The following is a 25611-nucleotide window of genomic DNA, read 5'->3' as shown; positions in this document are numbered from 1 at the left end:
CTGTGGTGCTACAGAGATGCACCGGCCTACACATCATATTCTCCAGACATAGGTGAACATGCTTGTTTTGGTTCAGACCCCAGCAATAATCACATCATCATCATTTTTTTTTTTTTTTTTTACAATTTTTCAGTGAAAATGAAATTCTCACTTAAGTTGTGACTCATATCACAATCACAATATCTGTCAAAAATAATCACAATATGTATTATATAATATTTTTTTTGCATGTCGTTCAATCCTACAGTGCATATTAATTTTGTGTGGTTTTGGCTGCATGTCCATATAAACAGGTCCCCATGAATGCTGTTTCTGACATCCACTTTTCTTACCTTTACTTCAGATTTTCCCAGCTTTATCCTTCCTAATTGTGTCCTAATGACTTCCTTCTCTTTCCTGGCTACTTGCTCTCTCCCCACTAACGTTTAACAGGAAAAATACGTGCATGTTTTCACTGTACTGGCTCTGCTTGTCTTGCTCAAGCTTGTCGCATGCATGCATGCATGCACAAACACACACAAATCCACACTGAGGTGCTTTGAAGTGGAAAAGGCCTCAAGCTCTCTACCTTCCCTACATCATTCACCCTCCACAACACAAACAACACAGGACAGACATGCACGGTAAAAACAGACAAAGAGAGAGAAGAGGAGAGGAGAGGAGAGGATGAAAAAGCATAATCTGCTCTAATGAGGATGGTCTAAACAAGCAGTTAATTTACTCATATACCATACAATTAAGCATCACACACACCATCGCACATCATTCATTGTGTTTTTCCTTTCATTGTCAAATATATCTTCCTCCTCATCCTATCTTTTCACTCTGTGCCAGTGCTAAGCTAGCCAAGGCCCAGCAAGCAGAGCAGAATGTCTAAAAAACTGAGATGTCAGACACAGAGAACGCTTCTGACGAGGACTTAGAGCAGATCCTGACGCTTAACAGAGCGTTACAACAGTATCGCATTCTCAGGTGCAGCTTATAACTTTATTACATGTAAACATGAAATCCATCATATTCTTCATGAATGCTACTCAAATAGACAGGAAAACTTATCCTGAAGTGTTCTGTTTAGAGATCCCACTTAATGTGAACGCTCAGATTTTTGATACACTCAGACAGCTTTAACGAGGGAAAGAGCCGATTCAGACGCTGGAAACGTGGAAACAGCGCTTTACAACAGTATCGCATTCTCAGGTGTAGCTGATAACTTTATGACATGTAAACATGAAATCCATCATATTCTTCATGAATGCTACTCAAATAGACAGAAAAACCTATCCTGAAGTGTTCTGTATAGACAGGACAATGAGTGACAAAAACTCAGTTCTCAGACACAGAGAACGCTTCTGACGAGGACTTAGAGCAGATCCTGACGCTTAACAGAGCTTTACAACAGTATCGCATTCTCAGGTGCAGCTGATAACTTTATGACATGTAAACATGAAATCCATCATATTCTTCATGAATGCTACTCAAATAAACAGGAAAACCGATCCTGAAGTGTTCTGTATAGACAGGACAATGAGTGAAAAAAACTCAGTTCTCAGACACAGAGAACGCTTCTGACGAGGACTTAGAGCAGATCCTGACGCTTAACAGAGCGTTACAACAGTATCGCATTCTCAGGTGCAGCTGATAACTTTATTACATGTAACATGAAATCCATCATATTCTTCATGAATGCTACTCAAATAGACAGGAAAACTTATCCTGAAGTGTTCTGTGTAGAAATCTCACTTAATGTGAATGCTCAGATTTTGGATACACACAGACAGCTTTAAGGAGGGAAAGAGCCGCTTTAGACGCTGGAACGTGGAAACAGCGCTTTACAACAGTATCGCATTCTCAGGTGTAGCTGATAACTTTATGACATGTAAACATGAAATCCATCATATTCTTCATGAATGCTACTCAAATAGACAGGAAAACTTATCCTGAAGTGTTCTGTATAGACAGGACAATGAGTGACAATAACTCAGTTCTCAGACACAGAGAACGCTTCTGACGAGGACTTAGAGCAGATCCTGACGCTTAACAGAGCGTTACAACAGTATCGCATTCTCAGGTGCAGCTGATAACTTTATTACATGTAAACATGAAATCCATCATATTCTTCATGAATGCTACTCAAATAGACAGGAAAACTTATCCTGAAGTGTTCTGTTTAGAGATCCCACTTAATGTGAACGCTCAGATTTTTGATACACTCAGACAGCTTTAACGAGGGAAAGAGCCGATTCAGACGCTGGAAACGTGGAAACAGCGCTTTACAACAGTATCGCATTCTCAGGTGTAGCTGATAACTTTATGACATGTAAACATGAAATCCATCATATTCTTCATGAATGCTACTCAAATAGACAGGAAAACCTATCCTGAAGTGTTCTGTATAGACAGGACAATGAGTGACAAAAACTCAGTTCTCAGACACAGAGAACGCTTCTGACGAGGACTTAGAGCAGATCCTGACGCTTAACAGAGCGTTACAACAGTATCGCATTCTCAGGTGCAGCTGATAACTTTATTACATGTAAACATAAAATCCATCATATTCTTCATGCATGCTACTCAAATAGACAGGAAAACCTATCCTGAAGTGTTCTGTGTAGAAATCCCACTAAATGTGAATGCTGAGATTTTGGAGAAACACAGACAGCTTTAACGAGGGAAAGAGCCGATTTAGACGCTGGAAACATGGAAACAGCGCTTTTCAACAGTATCGCATTCTAAAATGTAGCTGATAACTTTATGACATGTAAACATGAAATCCATCATATTCTTCATGAATGCTACTCAAATAGACAGGAAAATTGTCCAGCGTACTCACCCCTTGAGGAAGACGAATCAGGCACTGGCTGGTACTCCTCATCATCAGTGGTAATGCTTTCATCCTCTTCCCAGGATCATCTTCAGGAGAGGATGTGTCCTCATCTTGAGTAGAAGATGTCTCTTCTTCAAATGCAGAGGATTTCTCCCTATCTTCGATCTTTGAATGCATCACATAGTCAAGTGCTTGAAGCAGTGAATATGACCTTCTTGCCACCTTGCCAGAGAAAAAATGATCTGGAAGCTGATAGGCTTACTTACAGCCTTAGTATTGACTGCACCTGTATAAACTCCAGGACAGGTTTACAAACAATGCCAGAGTTGCTTTTTGTTTACCCTGCAGCTGCTTCTTTGAACTCTGCAACTATGCCCTGTGATTTTTTTTTATTGTTGCCTGAGTCAAACAATGGTTTCTGCTATCCTAAAGGTCACACCTATGTCAAAATTGTGTCAATCATTTGCTCCATTGGAGTGCAGTATGCCATCATAGACCCATATTAGAAACTTAGAACATTAGATAAAATTTCTCCATTGGCCAAAAATAGAGAAATGACTGAATCTGGTAGAAAACATTAAAAACTACATTTTTTAAGTGTTGAGTTTAGAATGAAAGCAATTTTAACTAAATTGTATGATTTAATACTGTAAATAACAAGGAATTAAAAAAGGTAGTTTCCATTGGTTTCAATTTGGCCAAAACCTATCCTGAAGTGTTCTGTAAAGACAGGACAACGATTGAGATAAACTCAGTTCTCAGACACAGAGACAGCTTCTAAGGAGGAATTAGCTTCGATCCTGACGCTTAACAGTGCTATTGAACAGTATTGCATTCTCAGGTGTAACTGATAACTTTATGACATGTAAACATGAAATCCATCATATTCTTCATGAATGCCACTCAAATAGATGTGAAAACCTATCCTGAAGTGTTCTGTAAAGACAGGACAACGATTGAGAAAAACTCAGTTTTCAGACACAGAGACAGCTTATAAGGAGGAATTGGAGCCGATCCTGACACTTAACAGCACTATTGAATAGTATTGCATTCTCAGGTTTAACTGATAACTTTATGACATGTAAACATGAAATCCATCATATTCTTCATGAATGCTACTCAAATGGACAGGAAACTTATCCTGAAGTGTTATGTGTAGAAATCCCACTAAAGGTGAATGCTGAGATTTTGGAGACACAGAGACAGCTTTAAAGCTGTCTCTGTGTCAATTTATCAGTTACACCTGAGAATGCAATACTGTTCAACAGCGCTGTTTTAACGTTTCCAGCGCCTAGATCGGCTCTTTCCCTCGTTAAAGCTGTCTGTGTGTCTCCAAAATCTCAGCATTCACATTTAGTGGAGTTTCTACACAGAAAACTTCAGGATAGGTTTTCACATCTATTTGAGTAGCATGCATGAAGAATATGATGGATTTCATGTTTACATGTTATAAAGTTATCAGTTACACCTGAGAATGCAATACTGTTCAATATCGTTGTTTTACCGTTTCCAGCGCCTAGATCGGCTCTTTCCCTCGTTAAAGCTGTCTCTGTGTCTCCAAAATCTCAGCATTCACATTTAGTGGGATTTCTACACCAGTGGCGGCTGCTGGTCTTATAAGGAGGGGAAGCTCATTTTCGGCCTACATCATAAAATGTGTCCGTTTATTTAAATGTAATTTCGCAGAGTGACAGAAGAGAGTCGCCAAACACAACACTAGTCGATTTTAACAAAGACAAAGTCGCTGAGGATCAGTGACGTCTCCAGATCAACTCCGAACAACGGAATGAAAAACTTGAAAACTGCTCCGGTGGATGCTTATACTTCAAGATCGCTGATTCGCTAATTTCGCAGTCAATCAAAAAGGGACTCAGCCTCAGACAGATCATCCAATTATCATGCAGAAGCCGAGCGTCCGGGCAAGCCCACCGTCCCATAGACCCCCAGAGACGCTGAGCGTCCGATGGGCGAATCTCAGCATTCACATTTAGTGGGATTTCTACACATAACACTTCAGGATAAGTTTTCCTGTCTATTTGAGTATCGTTCATGAAGAATATGCTGGATTTCATGTTTACATGTCATAAAGTTATCAGTTACACCTGAGAATGCAATATTGTTCAATATCGTTGTTTTAACGATACCAGCGCCTAGATCGGCTCTTTCCCTCATTAAAAGCTGTCTCTGTATCTCCAAAATCTCAGCATTCACATTTAATGGAGTTTCTACACAGAACACTTCAGGATAGGTTTTCACATCTATTTGAGTAGCATTCATGAAGAATATGATGGATTTCATGTTTACATGTCATAAATTTATCAGTTACACCTGAGAATGCAATACTTTTCAACGACGCTGTTTTAACGTTTCCAGCACCTAGGTCGGCTCTTTCCCTCGTTAAAGCTGTCTGTGTGTCTCCAAAATCTCAGCATTCACATTTTGTGGGATTTCTACACAGAACACTTCAGGATAGGTTTTCACATCTATTTGAGTAGCATTCATGAAGAATATGATGGTTTTCATGTTTACATGTCATAAAGTTATCAGTTACACCTGAGAATGCAATGCTGTTCAATAGCACTGTTGAGCGTCAGGATCGGCTCTTTCCCTCGTTAAAGCTGTCTCAGTGTTTCCAAAATCTCAGCATTCACATTTAGTGGGATTTCTACACATAACACTTCAGGATAAGTTTTCCGGTCTATTTGAGAAGCATTCATGAAGAATATGATGGATTTCATGTTTACATGTCAAAAAGTTATCAGTTACACCTGAGAATGCAATACTGTTCAAGAGCACTGTTTTAACGTTTCCAGCACCTAGGTCAGCTCTTTCCCTAGTTAAAGCTTTCTGTGTGTCTCCAAAATCTCAGCATTCACATTTTGTGGGATTTCTACACATAACACTTCAGGATAAGTTTTCACATCTATTTGAGTAGCATTCATGAAGAATATGATGGATTTCATGTTTACATCTCATAAAGTTGTCAGTTACACCTGAGAATGTAATACTGTTCAATATCGTTGTTTTAACGTTTCCAGCGCCTAGATCGGCTCTTTCCCTCGTTAAAGCTGTCTCTGTGTCTCCAAAATCTCAGCATTCACATTTAGTGGAGTTTCTACACAGAACACTTCAGGATAAGTTTTCCTGTCTATTTGAGTAGCATTCATGAAGAATATGATGGATTTCATGTTTACATGTCATAAAGTTATCAGCTACACCTTAGAATGCGATACTGTTGAAAAGCGCTTTTAAGCGTCAGGATCTGCTCTAAGTCCTCGTCAGAAGCTTTCTCTGTGTCTGAGAACTGAGTTTTTGTCACTCATTGTCCTGTCTATACAGAACACTTCAGGATAGGTTTTCCTGTCTATTTGAGTAGCATTCATGAAGAATATGATGGATTTCATGTTTACATGTCATAAATTTATCAGTTACACCTGAGAATGCAATACTGTTCAACAGCACTGTTTTAACGTTTCCAGCACCTAGGTCGGCTCTTTCCCTCGTTAAAGCTGTCTGTGTGTTTCCAAAATCTCAGCATTCACATTTAGTGGGATTTCTACACAGAACACTTCAGGATAAGTTTTCCTGTCTATTTGAGTAGCATTCATGAAGAATATGATGGATTTCATGTTTACATGTCATAAAGTTATCAGTTACACCTGAGAATGCAAGACTGTTCAATATCGTTGTTTTAACGTTTCCAGCGCCTAGATCGGCTCTTTCCCTCGTTAAAGCTGTCTCTGTGTCTCCAAAATCTCAGCATTCACGTTCAGTGGAGTTTCTACACAAAACACTTCAGGATAGGTTTTCACATCTATTTGAGTAGCATTCATGAAGAATATGATGGATTTCATGTTTACATGTCATAAAGTTATCAGCTACACCTTAGAATGCGATACTGTTGAAAAGCGCTGTTTCCACGTTTCCAGCGTCTAAATCGGCTCTTTCCCTCGTTAAAGCTGTCTGTGTGTATCCAAAATCTGAGCATTCACATTTAGTGGGATTTCTACACAGAACACTTCAGGATAAGTTTTCCTGTCTATTTGAGTAGCATTCATGAAGAATATGATGGATTTCATGTTTACATGTCATAAAGTTATCAGCTACACCTTAGAATGCGATACTGTTGAAAAGCGCTTTTAAGCGTCAGGATCTGCTCTAAGTCCTCGTCAGAAGCTTTCTCTGTGTCTGAGAACTGAGTTTTTGTCACTCATTGTCCTGTCTATACAGAACACTTCAGGATAGTTTTCCTGTCTATTTGAGTAGCATTCATGAAGAATATGATGGATTTCATGTTTACATGTCATAAAGTTATCAGCTACACCTTAGAATGCGATACTGTTGAAAAGCGCTGTTTCCACGTTTCCAGCGTCTAAATCGGCTCTTTCCCTCGTTAAAGCTGTCTGTGTGTATCCAAAATCTGAGCATTCACATTTAGTGGGATTTCTACACAGAACACTTCAGGATAAGTTTTCCTGTCTATTTGAGTAGCATTCATGAAGAATATGATGGATTTCATGTTACATGTCATAAAGTTATCAGCTACACCTTAGAATGCGATACTGTTGAAAAGCGCTGTTTCCACGTTTCCAGCGTCTAAATCGGCTCTTTCCTCGTTAAAGCTGTCTGTGTGTATCCAAAATCTGAGCATTCACATTTAGTGGGATTTCTACACAGAACACTTCAGGATAAGTTTTCCTGTCTATTTGAGTAGCATTCATGAAGAATATGATGGATTTCATGTTTACATGTCATAAAGTTATCAGCTACACCTTAGAATGTGATACTGTTGAAAAGCGCTGTTTCCACGTTTCCAGCGTCTAAATCGGCTCTTTCCCTCGTTAAAGCTGTCTGTGTGTATCCAAAATCTGAGCATTCACATTTAGTGGGATTTCTACACAGAACACTTCAGGATAAGTTTTCCTGTCTATTTGAGTAGCATTCATGAAGAATATGATGGATTTCATGTTTACATGTCATAAAGTTATCAGCTACACCTTAGAATGCGATACTGTTGAAAAGCGCTGTTTCCACGTTTCCAGCGTCTAAATCGGCTCTTTCCTCGTTAAAGCTGTCTGTGTGTATCCAAAATCTGAGCATTCACATTTAGTGGATTTCTACACAGAACACTTCAGATAAGTTTTCCTGTCTATTTGAGTAGCATTCATGAAGAATATGATGGATTTCATGTTTACATGTCATAAAGTTATCAGTTACACCTTAGAATGCGATACTGTTGAAAAGCGCTTTTAAGCGTCAGGATCTGCTCTAAGTCCTCGTCAGAAGCTTTCTCTGTGTCTGAGAACTGAGTTTTTGTCACTCATTGTCCTGTCTATACAGAACACTTCAGGATAGGTTTTCCTGTCTATTGAGTAGCATTCATGAAGAATATGATGGATTTCATGTTTACATGTCATAAATTTATCAGTTACACCTGAGAATGCAATACTGTTCAACAGCACTGTTTTAACGTTTCCAGCACCTAGGTCGGCTCTTTCCCTCGTTAAAGCTGTCTGTGTGTTTCCAAAATCTCAGCATTCACATTTAGTGGGATTTCTACACAGAACACTTCAGGATAAGTTTTCCTGTCTATTTGAGTAGCATTCATGAAGAATATGATGGATTTCATGTTTACATGTCTTAAAGTTATCAGTTACACCTTAGAATGCGATACTGTTGAAAAGCGCTGTTTCCACGTTTCCAGCGTCTAAATCGGCTCTTTCCCTCGTTAAAGCTGTCTGTGTGTATCCAAAATCTGAGCATTCACATTTAGTGGGATTTCTACACAGAACACTTCAGGATAAGTTTTCCTGTCTATTTGAGTAGCATTCATGAAGAATATGATGGATTTCATGTTTACATGTCATAAAGTTATCAGCTACACCTTAGAATGCGATACTGTTGAAAAGCGCTTTTAAGCGTCAGGATCTGCTCTAAGTCCTCGTCAGAAGCTTTCTCTGTGTCTGAAACTGAGTTTTTGTCACTCATTGTCCTGTCTATACAGAACACTTCAGGATAGGTTTTCCTGTCTATTTGAGTAGCATTCATTAAGAATATGATGGATTTCATGTTTACAATGTCATAAAGTTATCAGCTACACCTTAGAATGCGATACTGTTGAAAAGCGCTGTTTCCACGTTTCCAGCGTCTAAATCGGCTCTTTCCCTCGTTAAAGCTGTCTGTGTGTATCCAAAATCTGAGCATTCACATTAGTGGGATTTCTACACAGAACACTTCAGGATAAGTTTTCCTGTCTATTTGAGTAGCATTCATGAAGAATATGATGGATTTCATGTTTACATGTCATAAAGTTATCAGCTACACTTAGAATGCGATACTGTTGAAAAGCGCTTTTAAGCGTCAGGATCTGCTCTAAGTCCTCGTCAGAAGCTTTCTCTGTGTCTGTGAACTGAGTTTTTGTCACTCATTGTCCTGTCTATACAGAACACTTCAGGATAGGTTTTCCTGTCTATTTGAGTAGCATTCATGAAGAATATGATGGATTTCATGTTTACATGTCATAAAGTTATCAGCTACACCTTAGAATGCGATACTGTTGAAAAGCGCTGTTTCCACGTTTCCAGCGTCTAAATCGGCTCTTTCCCTCGTTAAAGCTGTCTGTGTGTATCCAAAATCTGAGCATTCACATTTAGTGGGATTTCTACACAGAACACTTCAGGATAAGTTTTCCTGTCTATTTGAGTAGCATTCATGAAGAATATGATGGATTTCATGTTTACATGTCATAAAGTTATCAGCTACACCTTAGAATGCGATACTGTTGAAAAGCGCTTTTAAGCGTCAGGATCTGCTCTAAGTCCTCGTCAGAAGCTTTCTCTGTGTCTGAGAACTGAGTTTTTGTCACTCATTGTCCTGTCTATACAGAACACTTCAGGATAGGTTTTCCTGTCTATTTGAGTAGCATTCATGAAGAATATGATGGATTTCATGTTTACATGTCATAAAGTTATCAGCTACACCTTAGAATGCGATACTGTTGTAAAGCGCTGTTTCCACGTTTCCAGCGTCTAAATCGACTCTTTCCCTCGTTAAAGCTGTCTGTGTGTATCCAAAATCTGAGCATTCACATTTAGTGGGATTTCTACACAGAACACTTCAGGATAAGTTTTCCTGTCTATTTGAGTAGCATTCATGAAGAATATGATGGATTTCATGTTTACATGTCATAAAGTTATCAGCTACACTTTAGAATGCGATACTGTTGAAAAGCGCTTTTAAGCGTCAGGATCTGCTCTAAGTCCTCGTCAGAAGCGTTCTCTGTGTCTGAGAACTGAGTTTTTGTCACTCATTGTCCTGTCTATACAGAACACTTCAGGATAAGTTTTCCTGTCTATTTGAGTAGCATTCATGAAGAATATGATGGATTTCATGTTTACATGTCATAAAGTTATCAGCTACACCTTAGAATGCGATACTGTTGAAAAGCGCTGTTTCCACGTTTCCAGCGTCTAAATCGACTCTTTCCCTCGTTAAAGCTGTCTGTGTGTATCCAAAATCTGAGCATTCACATTTAGTGGGATTTCTACACAGAACACTTCAGGATAAGTTTTCCTGTCTATTTGAGTAGCATTCATGAAGAATATGATGGATTTCATGTTTACATGTCATAAAGTTATCAGCTACACTTTAGAATGCGATACTGTTGAAAAGCGCTTTTAAGCGTCAGGATCTGCTCTAAGTCCTCGTCAGAAGCTTTCTCTGTGCCTGAGAACTGAGTTTTTGTCACTCATTGTCCTGTCTATACAGAACACTTCAGGATAGGTTTTCCTGTCTATTTGAGTAGCATTCATGAAGAATATGATGGATTTCATGTTTACATGTCATAAAGTTATCAGCTACACCTTAGAATGCGATACTGTTGAAAAGCGCTGTTTCCACGTTTCCAGCGTCTAAATCGGCTCTTTCCCTCGTTAAAGCTGTCTGTGTGTTTCCAAAATCTCAGCATTCACATTTAGTGGGATTTCTACACAGAACACTTCAGGATAAGTTTTCCTGTCTATTTGAGTAGCATTCATGAAGAATATGATGGATTTCATGTTTACATGTCTTAAAGTTATCAGTTACACCTGAGAATGCAATACTGTTCAACAGCACTGTTTTAACGTTTCCAGCACCTAGGTCGGCTCTTTCCCTCGTTAAAGCTGTCTGTGTGTTTCCAAAATCTCAGCATTCACATTTAGTGGGATTTCTACACAGAACACTTCAGGATAAGTTTTCCTGTCTATTTGAGTAGCATTCATGAAGAATATGATGGATTTCATGTTTACATGTCTTAAAGTTATCAGTTACACCTGAGAATGCAATACTGTTCAATATCGTTGTTTTAACGTTTCCAGCGCCTAGATCGGCTCTTTCCCTCGTTAAAGCTGTCTCTGTGTCTCCAAAATCTCAGCATTCACGTTCAATGGAGTTTCTACACAGAACACTTCAGGATAGGTTTTCACATCTATTTGAGTAGCATTCATGAAGAATATGATGGATTTCATGTTTACATGTCATAAAGTTATCAGCTACACCTTAGAATGCGTTACTGTTGAAAAGCGCTGTTTCCACGTTTCCAGCGTCTAAATCGTCTCTTTCCCTCGTTAAAGCTGTCTGTGTGTATCCAAAATCTGAGCATTCACATTTAGTGGGATTTCTACACAGAACACTTCAGGATAAGTTTTCCTGTCTATTTGAGTAGCATTCATGAAGAATATGATGGATTTCATGTTTACATGTCATAAAGTTATCAGCTACACCTTAGAATGCGATACTGTTGAAAAGCGCTTTTAAGCGTCAGGATCTGCTCTAAGTCCTCGTCAGAAGCTTTCTCTGTGTCTGAGAACTGAGTTTTTGTCACTCATTGTCCTGTCTATACAGAACACTTCAGGATAGGTTTTCCTGTCTATTTGAGTAGCATTCATGAAGAATATGATGGATTTCATGTTTACATGTCATAAAGTTATCAGCTACACCTTAGAATGCGATACTGTTGAAAAGCGCTGTTTCCACGTTTCCAGCGTCTAAATCGGCTCTTTCCCTCGTTAAAGCTGTCTGTGTGTATCCAAAATCTGAGCATTCACATTTAGTGGGATTTCTACACAGAACACTTCAGGATAAGTTTTCCTGTCTATTTGAGTAGCATTCATGAAGAATATGATGGATTTCATGTTTACATGTCATAAAGTTATCAGCTATACCTTAGAATGCGATACTGTTGAAAAGCGCTGTTTCCACGTTTCCAGCGTCTAAATCGGCTCTTTCCCTCGTTAAAGCTGTCTGTGTGTATCCAAAATCTGAGCATTCACATATAGTGGGATTTCTACACAGAACACTTCAGGATAAGTTTTCCTGTCTATTTGAGTAGCATTCATGAAGAATATGATGGATTTCATGTTTACATGTCATAAAGTTATCAGCTACACCTTAGAATGCGATATACTGTTGAAAAGCGCTTTTAAGCGTCAGGATCTGCTCTAAGTCCTCGTCAGAAGCTTTCTCTGTGTCTGAGAATTGAGTTTTTGTCACTCATTGTCCTGTCTATACAGAACACTTCAGGATAGGGTTTCCTGTCTATTTGAGTAGCATTCGTGAAAAATATGATGGATTTCATGTTTACATGTCATAAAGTTATCAGCTACACCTTAGAATGCTGTACTGTTGAAAAGCGCTGTTTCCTCGTTTCCAGCGTCTAAATCGGCTCTTTCCCTCGTTAAAGCTGTCTGTGTGTATCCAAAATCTGAGCATTCACATTTAGTGGGATTTCTACACAGAACACTTCAGGATAAGTTTTCCTGTCTATTTGAGTAGCATTCATGAAGAATATGATGGATTTCATGTTTACATGTCATAAAGTTATCAGCTACACCTTAGAATGCGATATACTGTTGAAAAGCGCTGTTTCCACGTTTCCAGCGTCTAAATCGTCTCTTTCCCTCGTTAAAGCTGTCTGTGTGTATCCAAAATCTGAGCATTCACATTTAGAGGGATTTCTACACAGAACACTTCAGGATAAGTTTTCCTGTCTATTTGAGTAGCATTCATGAAGAATATGATGGATTTCATGTTTACATGTCATAAAGTTATCAGCTACACCTTAGAATGCGATACTGTTGAAAAGCGCTTTTAAGATTAGATTAGATTAGATTAGATTCAACTTTATTGTCATTGCACAGAGTACACGTACTAAGACAACGAAATGCAGTTAGTATCTAACCAGAAGTGCAAAAGAGCAGTTAAAGTGCAAGTGTGTGCTGTACAGGTATGTAAAGTGAGGGTGTGCATAAGTAAAGTGGAGATGTGCATATGTAGGGTACAAAATTACAATGATGAGGTAGCGGGAATAAATACAGTGAGTGCTAGACAATGAGTAGAGACGGTTCAGAACAGTTCAGTGCAAGGTTAGGTGGCTGAGGGGGTTGGTGTGGCAGTCACAGTCTCTGGGTTGTGTGTGTGTGGGGGGGGACACCGGGGTTGTGAGTTCAGCAGGGTGACCGCTGCAGGGAAGAAGCTTTTCCTGAACCTGCTGGTCCTGGAGCGGAGAACCCTGTAGCGTTTCCCTGAGGGGAGGAGGGAAAACAGTCTGTGGCTGGGGTGAGAGCTGTCCCTCACGATGCTGCGCGCCTTCCGCAGACACCTCTTGCTCTGGACAGCCTCGATAGAGGGGAGGGGAGAACCGGTGATGCGTTGGGCGGTTTTCACCACCCTCTGGAGTGACTTCTGGTCCGCGATAGAGCAGCTACCATACCACACCGAGATGCAGTTGGTGAGGATGCTCTCGATGGTGCAGCGGTAGAAGTTCCCAGGATCTGAGGTGACAGGTGGGCCTTCTTGAGTCTCCTCAGGAAGAAGAGACGCTGGTGAGCCTTCTTGACCAGGGTTGAGGTGTTGAGAGACCAGGAGAGGTCCTCGGAGATGTGGACACCCAGGAACTTGAAGCTGGTGACACGCTCAACCTCCGTCTCGTTGATGAGCAGGGGGGCGGGTGTGTCACTCCTCTTCCTGAAGTCCACAATGAGTTCTTTGGTCTTCTTGATGTTGAGGGCCAGGTTGTTGTCGGCGCACCACTCTGCCAGATGCTGGACCTCTTCTCTGTACGCTGACTCATCGTTGTTTCTGATGAGGCCAATCACCGTTGTGTCATCTGCAAACTTGACGATGGAGTTGGAACCATGTACAGGTGTGCAGTCGTAGGTGAAGAGGGAGTAGAGGAGAGGACTCAGCACGCAGCTTTGAGGGACGCCGGTGTTCAGGGTGAGGGTAGAGGAGGTGTGGTTTCCTAACCTAACAGACTGGGGTCTGTTGGTCAAGAAGTCCAGTATCCAGTTACAGAGGGAAGTGTTGATACCCAGGTCGCTGAGTTTGGTGATCAGCTTGGAGGGGATTATGGTGTTGAATGCTGAACTGAAGTCTATGAACAGCATTCTCACATAAGTGTTGTTATTGTCCAGGTGAGAGAGGGCGGAGTGTAGTGCCATGGAGATGGCATCTTCCGTACTCCTATTCTGGCGGTATGCGAATTGGAGGGGGTCCAGGGTGGGTGGTAGGAGGGTTTTAAGGTGAGCCAGGACCAGCCGCTCTAAGCACTTCATGATGGTGGGGGTGAGTGCAACAGGGCGGAAGTCGTTGAGGCTCTCAGCCTTGGAGTGTTTGGGCACTGGCACGATGGAGGTGGTTTTGAAGCATGTGGGGACAGCTGCTTGGTCCAGGGACAGGTTGAAGATGTCGGTCAGGACCTCAGCTAGCTGCCCTGCACAAGCCCTGAGCACGCGTCCAGGGATGCCATCAGGTCCGGCAGCCTTACGTGCATTGACCTTGCTCAGTGCAGCGTACACGTCGGTGGGGGAGAGGATGAGGGGATGGTGTTCGGTCGTGAGCACAGCCTTGATGGCTGGCTCCTGGTTGTCCCTCTCAAAACGAGCATAAAAGCTATTAAGCTCGTCTGGGAAGGAGGCGTCACTGGATGTTGGGGAGGTGTTGGTTGATTTATAGTCTGTTATTGCCTGGATGCCCTGCCACATGCGTCGGGGGTCGGAGTTGTCCTTGAAGTGCTCCTCAATCCTTAGCTTGTAGCTGTGCTTGGCCTCCTTGATGCCCCTCTTCAGGTCAGCTCTGGATGAACAGTAGGCCAGAGCATCGCCAGATCTGAAGGCGGCGTCTCGCGCCCTCAGCAGTAGGCGTACCTCTCTGTTCATCCAGGGCTTTTAAGCGTCAGGATCTGCTCTAAGTCCTCGTCAGAAGCTTTCTCTGTGTCTGAGAATTGAGTTTTTGTCACTCATTGTCCTGTCTATACAGAACACTTCAGGATAGGTTTTCCTGTCTATTTGAGTAGCATTCATGAAGAATATGTTGGATTTCATGTTTACATGTCATAAAGTTATCAGCTACACCTTAGAATGCGATAATGTTGAAAAGCGCTGTTTCCACGTTTCCAGCGTCTAAAACGGCTCTTTCCCTCGTTAAAGCTGTCTGTGTGTATCCAAAAGCTGAGCATTCACATTTAGTGGGATTTCTACACAGAACACTTCAGGATAAGTTTTCCTGTCTATTTGAGTAGCATTCATGAAGAATATGATGGATTTCATGTTTACATGTCATAAAGTTATCAGCTACACCTTAGAATGCGATACTGTTGAAAAGCGCTTTTAAGCGTCAGGATCTGCTCTAAGTCCTCGTCAGAAGCTTTCTCTGTGTCTGAGAATTGAGTTTTTGTCACTCATTGTCCTGTCTATACAGAACACTTCAGGATAGGTTTTCCTGTCTATTTGAGTAGCATTCGTGAAGAATATGATGGATTTCATGTTTACATGTCATAAAGTTATCAGCTACACCTTAGAATGCTGTACTGTTGAAAAGCGCTGTTTCCTCGTTTCCAGCGTCTAAATCGGCTCTTTCCCTCGTTAAAGCTGTCTGTGTGTATCCAAAATCTGAGCATTCACATTTAGTGGGATTTCTACACAGAACACTTCAGGATAAGTTTTCCTGTCTATTTGAGTAGCATTCATGAAGAATATGATGGATTTCATGTTTACATGTCATAAAGTTATCAGTTACACCTTAGAATGCAATACTGTTGAAAGGCGCTGTTAAGCGTCAGGATCTGCTCTAAGTCCTCGTCAGAAGCTTTCTCTGTGTCTGAGAACTGAGTTTTTGTCACTAATTGTTCTGTCTATACAGAACACTTCAGGATAGGTTTTCCTGTCTATTTGACTAGCATTCATGAAGAATATGATGGATTTCATGTTTACATGTCATAAAGTTATCAGTTACACCTGAGAATGCAATACTGTTGAAAAGCGCTGTTTTCACGTTTCCAGCGCCTAATCGGCTCTTTTCCTCATTAAAGCTGTCTGTGTTTCTCCAAAATCTCAGCATTCACATTTAGTGGGATTTCTATACAGAACACTTCAGGATAGGTTTTCCTGTCTATTTGAGTAGCATTCATGAAGAATATGTTGGATTTCATGTTTACATGTCATAAAGTTATCAGCTACACCTTAGAATGCGATAATGTTGAAAAGCGCTGTTTCCACGTTTCCAGCGTCTAAAACGGCTCTTTCCCTCGTTAAAGCTGTCTGTGTGTATCCAAAAGCTGAGCATTCACATTTAGTGGGATTTCTACACAGAACACTTCAGGATAAGTTTTCCTGTCTATTTGAGTAGCATTCATGAAGAATATGATGGATTTCATGTTTACATGTCATAAAGTTATCAGCTACACCTTAGAATGCGATACTGTTGAAAAGCGCTTTTAAGCGTCAGGATCTGCTCTAAGTCCTCGTCAGAAGCTTTCTCTGTGTCTGAGAATTGAGTTTTTGTCACTCATTGTCCTGTCTATACAGAACACTTCAGGATAGGTTTTCCTGTCTATTTGAGTAGCATTCGTGAAGAATATGATGGATTTCATGTTTACATGTCATAAAGTTATCAGCTACACCTTAGAATGCTGTACTGTTGAAAAGCGCTGTTTCCTCGTTTCCAGCGTCTAAATCGGCTCTTTCCCTCGTTAAAGCTGTCTGTGTGTATCCAAAATCTGAGCATTCACATTTAGTGGGATTTCTACACAGAACACTTCAGGATAAGTTTTCCTGTCTATTTGAGTAGCATTCATGAAGAATATGATGGATTTCATGTTTACATGTCATAAAGTTATCAGTTACACCTTAGAATGCAATACTGTTGAAAGGCGCTGTTAAGCGTCAGGATCTGCTCTAAGTCCTCGTCAGAAGCTTTCTCTGTGTCTGAGAACTGAGTTTTTGTCACTAATTGTTCTGTCTATACAGAACACTTCAGGATAGGTTTTCCTGTCTATTTGACTAGCATTCATGAAGAATATGATGGATTTCATGTTTACATGTCATAAAGTTATCAGTTACACCTGAGAATGCAATACTGTTGAAAAGCGCTGTTTTCACGTTTCCAGCGCCTAATCGGCTCTTTTCCTCATTAAAGCTGTCTGTGTTTCTCCAAAATCTCAGCATTCACATTTAGTGGGATTTCTACACAGAACACTTCAGGATAAGTTTTCCTGTCTATTAGTGTAGCATTCATGAAGAATATGATGGATTTCATGTTTACATGTCATAAAGTTATCAGTTACACCTGAGAATGCAATACTGTTGAAAAGCGCTGTTTTCACGTTTCCAGGGCCTAATCGGCTCTTTCCCTCATTAAACCCGTCTGTGTTTCTCCAAAATCTGAGCATTCACATTTAGTGGGATTTCTACACAGAACACTTCAGGATAAGTTTTCCTGTCTATTTGGGTAGTATTCATGAAGAATATGATGGATTTCATGTTTACATGTCATAAAGTTATCAGTTGCACCTTAGAATGCAATACTGTTGTAAAGCTCTGTTAAGCGTCAGGATCTGCTCTAAGTCCTCGTCAGAAGCGTTCTCTGTGTCTGAGAACTGAGTTTTTGTCACTCATTGTCCTGTCTATACAGAACACTTCAGGATAGGTTTTCCTGTCTATTTGAGTAGCATTCATGAAGAATATGATGAATTTCATGTTTACATGTCATAAAGTTATCAGTTACACCTGAGAATGCAATACTGTTGAAAAGTGCTGTTTTCACGTTTCCAGCGTCTAAATCGACTCTTTTCCTCGTTAAAGCTGTCTGTGTGTATCCAAAATCTGAGCATTCACATTTAGTGGGATTTCTACACAGAACACTCCAGGATCAGTTTTCCTGTCTATTTGAGTAGCATTCATGAAGAATATGATGGATTTCATGTTTACATGTCATAAAGTTATCAGTTACACGTGAGAATGCAATACTGTTCAACAGCACTGTTTTAACGTTTCCAGCGCATAGATCGGCTCTTTCCCTCGTGAAAGCTGTCTGTGTTTGTCCAAAATCTCAGCATTCACATTTAGTGGGATTTCTACACAGAACACTCCAGGATCAGTTTTCCTGTCTATTTGAGTAGCATTCATGAAGAATATGATGGATTTCATGTTTACATGTGTAGCAGTATGATATGCTGCTGGGGCTGATTGCATTCAAGTCTGCCGCTCTGCACTTTACCTGGCGCTGTAGCCTATCAACGTAGAGGGCGAGGGAATAAAAGGGGGCCGTGCCCCTCTCTTGTCCTCTCACTTCCTGGCTCGAAGGCCCTCCCGCTTCCTGGCCTTCCACTTCCTCCTTTGCACTCGAGACGGGTAGGTGCACGGCTGCATTGTGTGCAGGTTGTTTCTTTTAGCTCTTATTAGCCTCTGCATTGAACTGTTTAACTTTGTGTGCGTAGTGGTCCATTGTGGTTAAGGGGATGGTGGCGATTCTTCCTTTTTGCCATAAACATTAAAAGGACAAGGTATGGACACCTTAGCATTTATGTTTAGTTCCAATTATAGCCGTTAACCAAGGTGCTAAACACCTCACCTGTCCATTTTTTATAGCTGATCCCGAACGCATCACCGGCGCACCACAGACGCTCCAGTTAAATACGGAGTGGTGCCGAGCCTCCTCGTCTCCTTGGAGGGGCTCCTGCTGTTCGGGACCCGTGGCTAACGGTGGATATTAAGTAAGGTCCAGGAACACTGCTACTTCGCCGACCCGCAGTTTGTGGTGACTGGGTGCTGTGGATGGCTCTGTTGACCCGCTAAATAGACTGTCGGTTGTGCATCTTTTCTGCTTCGCTTGCTTTTGCTTCGCTTGCTGCCGCTGCAACTGCTGCTACGGTGACGGTTTCCTGCAGGTTGCTGCACGCTCCCCCCGGTCGCCGGTGTCCGGCTCCCCTTCTGGGCGGCGGGCTTAGCGAGAGCTGCTCCGTCAGGACTGTGTGTGTGTGTGTGCGCGCGGGCGCGCGCGCGGTTGTGTTTGTTTGTGAAGGGATGAATGGTCATATTCACTGGCTGTGTGGACTGTGTGGACGAGTGAGTGTGAGCAGGGGTTAGATGGGACCAGGTATTTTTATGTGTTCTTTGAATGTATTTGAGTTAATTGGTTGGTCATTTATCATTTAGTTTATTTTTATTGAATGATTGTGTCCATTGGTTACTTTCTTTATTTCTTTCTTTTTGTTTGTTTGATTGTTTGTTTGGTTCGTTTGCTAAGTTGTCGTTAAGTTAATGGTCTAATGATTGTTTTCTTGTTTTATTGAGTTTAACAGTTTTGCATTCTCAGGTGTAACTGATAACTTTATGACATGTAAACATGAAATCCATCATATTCTTCATGAATGCTACTCAAATAGACAGGAAAACGTATCCTGAAGTGTTCTGTGTAGAAATCACACTTAATGTGAATGCTGAGATTTTGGAGACACATAGACAGCTTTAACGAGGAAAAGAGCCGATCCAATCGCTGGAAACGTGAAAACAGCGCTATTGAACAGTATTGCAATCTCAGGTGTAACTGATAACTTTATGACATGTAAACATGAAATCCATCATATTCTTCATGAATGCTACTCAAATAGACAGGAAAACTAATCCTGAAGTGTGAATGCTGAGATTTTGGAGACACACAGATAGCTTTAACGAGGAAAAGAGCTGATCCAAGCTCTGGAAGCGTTTAACAGCCAACACAGCATTCATTTCCCTTTCCCAAGCCTTCTTTAGACATTTAACTCGCACCCAATCAGTAGAAAAAGAAGTTGACTAATTTACTGATGAACTCTTTGATCTCCCATGAAAAGAAATTAATTCCACAAGAGTGAGGCCACTCTCCCAAGTGGCCTAAAAATTGGGGATGTTTCCCTTCACAGCCACATAAATGGGAACACCAAAGAGCTAAATATTATGCATCAACTGGAGATTTGTCATCAATACAGAGTTGAAATGTCCCTTCAGAGACCAACAAAAATTGCCACAGCTGACTGTATTTCAAGTCATCCAGGCGGGGTATTGGGTTAAGTTTTCAACCAGCAATAATCACGTCTCAGCAGAACTTCACAGACTTTGAAATTGCACCTGCGAAAGAGTAAAGAGAGTAACTACGAGTTTACAAATGGAGCTGGTGCAACACTCACAACACACGTGGTGCACTTCTCATCCCGTGCATTTTTTGTTTACGGAAAATGACTGCTGTTGCCTCTTCCAGGCAACAGCAGTCATGGGTGTATTAGTTCAATGCAGAATACAACTTCCACTTACTTGGGTTTTAAGCGATGACCCAGAGCTGCAATACTTTAGACCAGGGGTATTCAATTAAAATTCAAAGAGGTCCAGTCACAAAAATGTCCTCCCAGCAAAGGTCCGAATCTTATATTGTCACTCGAAATAGAGCACCCGGATGTAAATAAAAAACAACAACTGACTTTTCTACGTCATTTATTTTCAAATTTCAAGTGTTATATACTTTAAACATACCGATAAGTCTGAACTTGTATGGCATTTGAATGGAAAACATTACTGTAGTTGTCTTTACTACATTTCAAGTAACTGAATTTCTTCTTCTTCTTCTAAACAAAAGACCTTTGAGCTGCCCACCCCCCTATTTTAACCATGTATTAACTAGTGGCATTAAACCCAACAGGTCCTCACACATCTCTCTTCTCTTTGTGAAGAAATCTCACATTCACCAAAAGCTGGGCATTATCTGTTACATCTGTGGACTCATCAATGGCTAAGGATATGCATACTGTGTTTTGAACAGCTGCATCAAGCTGTGCCAGTACATCCTCTGCTAACAGTTCGGATTTTCTGGTTGTCGTTGAAGATGACAATGGGATTTGCTTGATTTTTTTCACACATGTCGTTTTTTTGTTTACTGTCAAGTAAAGTCTCTGCAGCCGCATTTAAGCACTCCTTCACTTCCACTGTCCCATCGCTGAATGTTTCTTGTGTTGCGCCAAAATCCACGCAATCTTAAGTGAACACTCATCTGCACGTTGCTGGCCTGTAAATGCATGTGTGAGGACACGGGTAGACCGGTCATACTGTGCTTTCAGTTCGATAATTTTACTTGCCCTCACTGCGGACTTCTGTGGGCATGTTTCATCAAACGATCCGTGTTTGGTCTCATAGTGACGCTTAACGTTGCTACTTTTTATTAACGCCACAGTTTCACAGCATAAGAGACACACAGGTTTAGAACTGGCTGCAGGCAGAACGAACATGTATTGGTCCGTCCATTCATCTTTAAAAGTTCGGTTTTCACTGTCTACTTTTCTCAAGCCATTTTCACCCCCCCCCCTCCCCCCCCCCCCCCCCCCCCCCGGTGCTGAAAGGTAAACAATCGATTTGATTGTCTTGGCTATTGATGACGTTTCTGTCGTATAAACTAAATTAGCTGCGCATGCACGAATGATTTATCTTTTTATTAGGCCTAATATTATAATTATAATATAATTTTCACGGGTCCGGGCAGAGCCGTCACTGGGTCCGTGTCCGGACCGCGGTCCGCCATTTGGTGATGCCTGCTTTAGACGCTGCCATGTAAAGTTTTGTCTTTTTTGTGTGTGTGTGTGTGTGTGTGTGTGTTGTGTGTGTGTGTGTTATATTGTTTGAACACATTTCCATATCAAATTTTAAGTCAAACCACCAACAATGCTCAAAAAGCCAGCTAGACATAGTCACATATATACAGCAATAGAAAAATGTGGTCAGGTTGGTTCCAGATATTTCAAAAAGTGACCCTACCGGTCTTCCCATTTATGTTGACCTTTTGAATACAGGAATGTGGCATACAGTTTTTAAAACACTATAGACAGTGGGAGGAGATGTGGCCACAAACATCCATATGGAGTGGTTCCAATCACAACAAAAACGATGGAGTGGCCATTTTAATCAAAAATCCTCAGGTTCTGGTGAAGGGCAGCACTGTGGTGAGAGACGGTCGGGTACTTTTAGCACACTTTTATGGGACAGGATTTTAGCTTTCTTAATATTTATGGCTTTAACCAAAAGAATGACAGGTATGAACTTTTAGAAGACTTGCAGTCCCACATGCTAGGGAAAGCACCTTTGGTTTGAGGAAGTGATTTTAACTGCATTTTAAGTAGAAAAGATAAGAAAAGAACAGGGGAAGATTTTAAAGTTGATAAAACATCGGCTTTATTGCAGGGCATATGCAGGGATTTTAAACTTCAGGACTGTTTTAAAACCATGCATCCCAGAGAGGAGGGCTTCACCTGGTTCAGTGATGATGGCACCAGAGCCTCTCGCATAGACTATGTTTTTACACAGGATTGCCCACCAACCGATACTGGATTGACCCCTGTTTTTTTCTCTGATCACCAGATGCTCTCCTGCACCCTTTCACTCTCTTCAGTTGTGACATCAGGAACCCTTCAAGACTTGTACGATACACAAGCACACTGGTGGGAGATGGTGAAGGGAAAGACCCAGAGTTTTTTTTAGACAGGCAGGGAAAAGAAAAAAAGATAGGGGAAAAAAGGTGCATGATGGGACTGCAGAAGCGACTACAGCGCTATTTTAAACTAAACCAGCAAGGAATGGATTTTAACGAAGAAATTAAACAAGTCAAAACAGAAATGTCGACATTGGCAAAAATTTTAAGCAAGGTTGTCATTTTAAGAAGCAGGGAACGGGAAATAGAGGAGGGTGAAAAGTGCACAAGGTATTTTTAACAAAGGAGGGACAATCTTAAAACTTAAAGTAAATGGGTGCACAACTGAAAAGATAGAGGAAATGAAACAGATTGTTGAAGGATTTTATGGGGAACTTTATAAAGAAACGCCTGTTAAAATGGACACCATGTCTGAAGTTTTAAGAGTAAGCAATAGTGTGCTTTTAACCCAAGATTTTACTATTTTAAAGCAAAATAAATGTATTAGAAATGTTAAGAAAGGGAAGTCCCCAGGACAAGACAGACTTCCCTTAGAATTTTATTTGACATTTTGGGACATTCTAGCACCTGACTTACTCAATGTTTTTATGGATTTTGAAAGACTACACCGACTTCCAGACAGTTTTAGAGTAGGGATAGTGACTCTTCTTCAAAAGAATCAAAGACAAGACTGACCTGATGAACTGGAGACCTATCACACTTTTAAATTTTGACTGCAAATTTTTTAGCAAACTTTTAGCATCATGTATGCCCTTGCACCACCAGAAAATTCATGATTAACGGGCATTTGACAAAAGCAGTCACTATCAACTGTGGTGTCCGTCAGGGTTGCCCGTTATCTGCCTTCCTCTACATAACATGTATAGAACTGCTGGCACAGATTTTGAGAAGGGACCAACGAATTAATGGGGTGGGAGTTCCGGGGAGTGAGGGACTCAACAATAAATGCATTTTATATATGGATGACGTGAACATTTTATGCACTGACCCTTTATCTGTCAACAGAACGCTAGACTTGACTGACTGGTTTGGGCGGGCTTCTGGGTCAAAACTAAACAGGAGTAAAACCCAAGCCCAATTTTATGGCCCATGGACAGTGACTGAGACGACAGGACTCCCTTTTAGTACAACCCAGACTGACCAAAAGATACTGGGGATCAGATTTGATAGGGATGGAGGAGGGGCAACAAACTGGCCAGACTTGGTAAGGAAAGTGAAGCAGAGACTAGGACACTGGGGACTTAGAGGACTGACGATCGAAGGAAAGGTTTTAATCATTAAAGCAGTGATTTTACCTTTGCTTTTACTCACCAGTTCTGTTTTTATTCCACCTAGAAGAGTGCTTTTAGATCTAGAATCAGCCATGTTTTATTTTTTGTGGAGCTTGAAGTGGGAAAGACTCAGGAGAGATGTAGTGAAAAGAGCAAAAGAGAATGGAGGAAAAGGCATGCCAGACCTATATTTGTTAATAGGAGGACAATATACTGCACTACATTTTACAATCGCCACAGACCCATCCGGAAACCCCAAGACCACAGCGATGACACGTTTCTGGATGGGTTCTTATCACAGACGAATGAAGTTTTTACACAAAGATCTTAAAGTATCTGTGTCTTTTAGCCTGCCACCATGTTATGCTTTTATCCCCACATTTTTAAAGCATTTTAACCTGGAGCAGGAGGAGTTGCATGTTTTAACCAAACATCGTTCTCTGATGTCCTTTGTGCACGAGCAGGAACCAGTGAGTCCAGTGCGCGGGCTCGCACTCGGCGAGCCCTCAACAGTTTGGTGTAATGTGAACCACCCCGCTCTCCCAAACAGACTGCAGGACCTGTCATGGATGGTGGCTCATGAGATTCTCCCAGTCAGGTCCGTTATGCACTCCCGGGGCATGTCAGCGCACTCAACCTGCCCCCGAACTGGTTGTGGCACGCCAGAGTCAGTGAGGCATTTGCTCTGGGAGTGCAGCGCTGCCATAGACCAGTGGGCAACGGCTGGCTCCTTAGAATTACTGTACTTGCCAGCAAGGGAGGTCCTTACACCACAACTGGTGTTGTATGGGGCGAGCCCAAAAAAAATGAAAAAGAGTGTCATGTCCAAGAATTTATGTTAAGTTACTTTTGTGTTGTCCTGTCTTTATGCTGTCTCGTGACTTCCTGTTTTATTTTGAAATCTTACTTCCCTCTCGTGTCAGATAACTTGCTCCTTCCCCCCATGTGTCTGATTGCCTGCCCCTCCCTGATTGTCTCCACCTGTGTCCCCTTACCTTGTGTCTATTTAGAGTTTGTGTCTTCCTTTGTCCTGTCCTAGTTTGTCTTGTTTATTTCAGACAGCCAAGCCAATTCTCACCACATCCAAGCCACGTCAGGTTCCTTTGAACTCTTGTGCTATCCTTGTTATATCTTTCACGAACTTGTTTTACTCTATCAAGAGTGATTTTTGGTTAGTAGTTTTATGCCTCCTTAGAGAGTGATTTTGTGTTGATACTTTACCAATAAAGATTGTTTATTTTTGCATTTTTGGTCTTGAGTCGTGCGTTTGGGTTCACGTCCTTGCTCAGTCATGACATTACGAACTAGCCAGCATGAATCCAGCCGACTCAGACCAGTTAACGGCAGCCATTCTCTCCCAAAACGTTCGCCTGAATCAGCAGGAGGACCAGATGTCCTTTCTGCATAGCGGGATGAAGGAGTTGACGAGCGGCCAAGAGGACTTCAAGACGGCTATTGTTACCCAGGTAAACCTCCGGGCAGCACAAGTTCATCAGGTCCTCACTCACCGGCTGTCGTACCACCACGACAGGATCCCCGAGAGAAATAATGTTTGGGGGAGCGGAATGTGTGGCCGTTTGTAGGGACGAACCCTGCTCCTGAACAAAAAAAAAAAAAAAAAAAAATCGGAAGACATCATTTTAACCAATGCACTCCTTTTTGAAAGACTTTTAACATGGACACTATTCATCATTAACATCATTACGAGATACTTTTTTTTTTTAAACTTGATTGATAATTCTAACTTTTATCTGT

At 41.2% G+C, this 25611-nt stretch overlaps 1 non-coding gene across 1 annotated transcript; it reads right to left on the bottom strand.

Annotated features, from left to right (window-relative positions):
- Positions 1-20115: 20115 nt before the first annotated feature.
- LOC130180798 (U4 spliceosomal RNA) lies at positions 20116-20256 on the bottom strand. Its single transcript, XR_008829473.1, has one exon. It is a non-coding gene; the product is annotated as a U4 spliceosomal RNA (small nuclear RNA).
- Positions 20257-25611: the final 5355 nt, after the last annotated feature.

Source organism: Seriola aureovittata, chromosome 13 (genome assembly GCF_021018895.1).
Source record: "Seriola aureovittata isolate HTS-2021-v1 ecotype China chromosome 13, ASM2101889v1, whole genome shotgun sequence".
In the NCBI taxonomy this organism is placed as follows: Eukaryota; Metazoa; Chordata; class Actinopteri; order Carangiformes; family Carangidae; genus Seriola; species Seriola aureovittata.
Note: the sequence above shows the minus strand (reverse complement) of the source record. Positions and strands in the feature narration are given on the sequence as shown.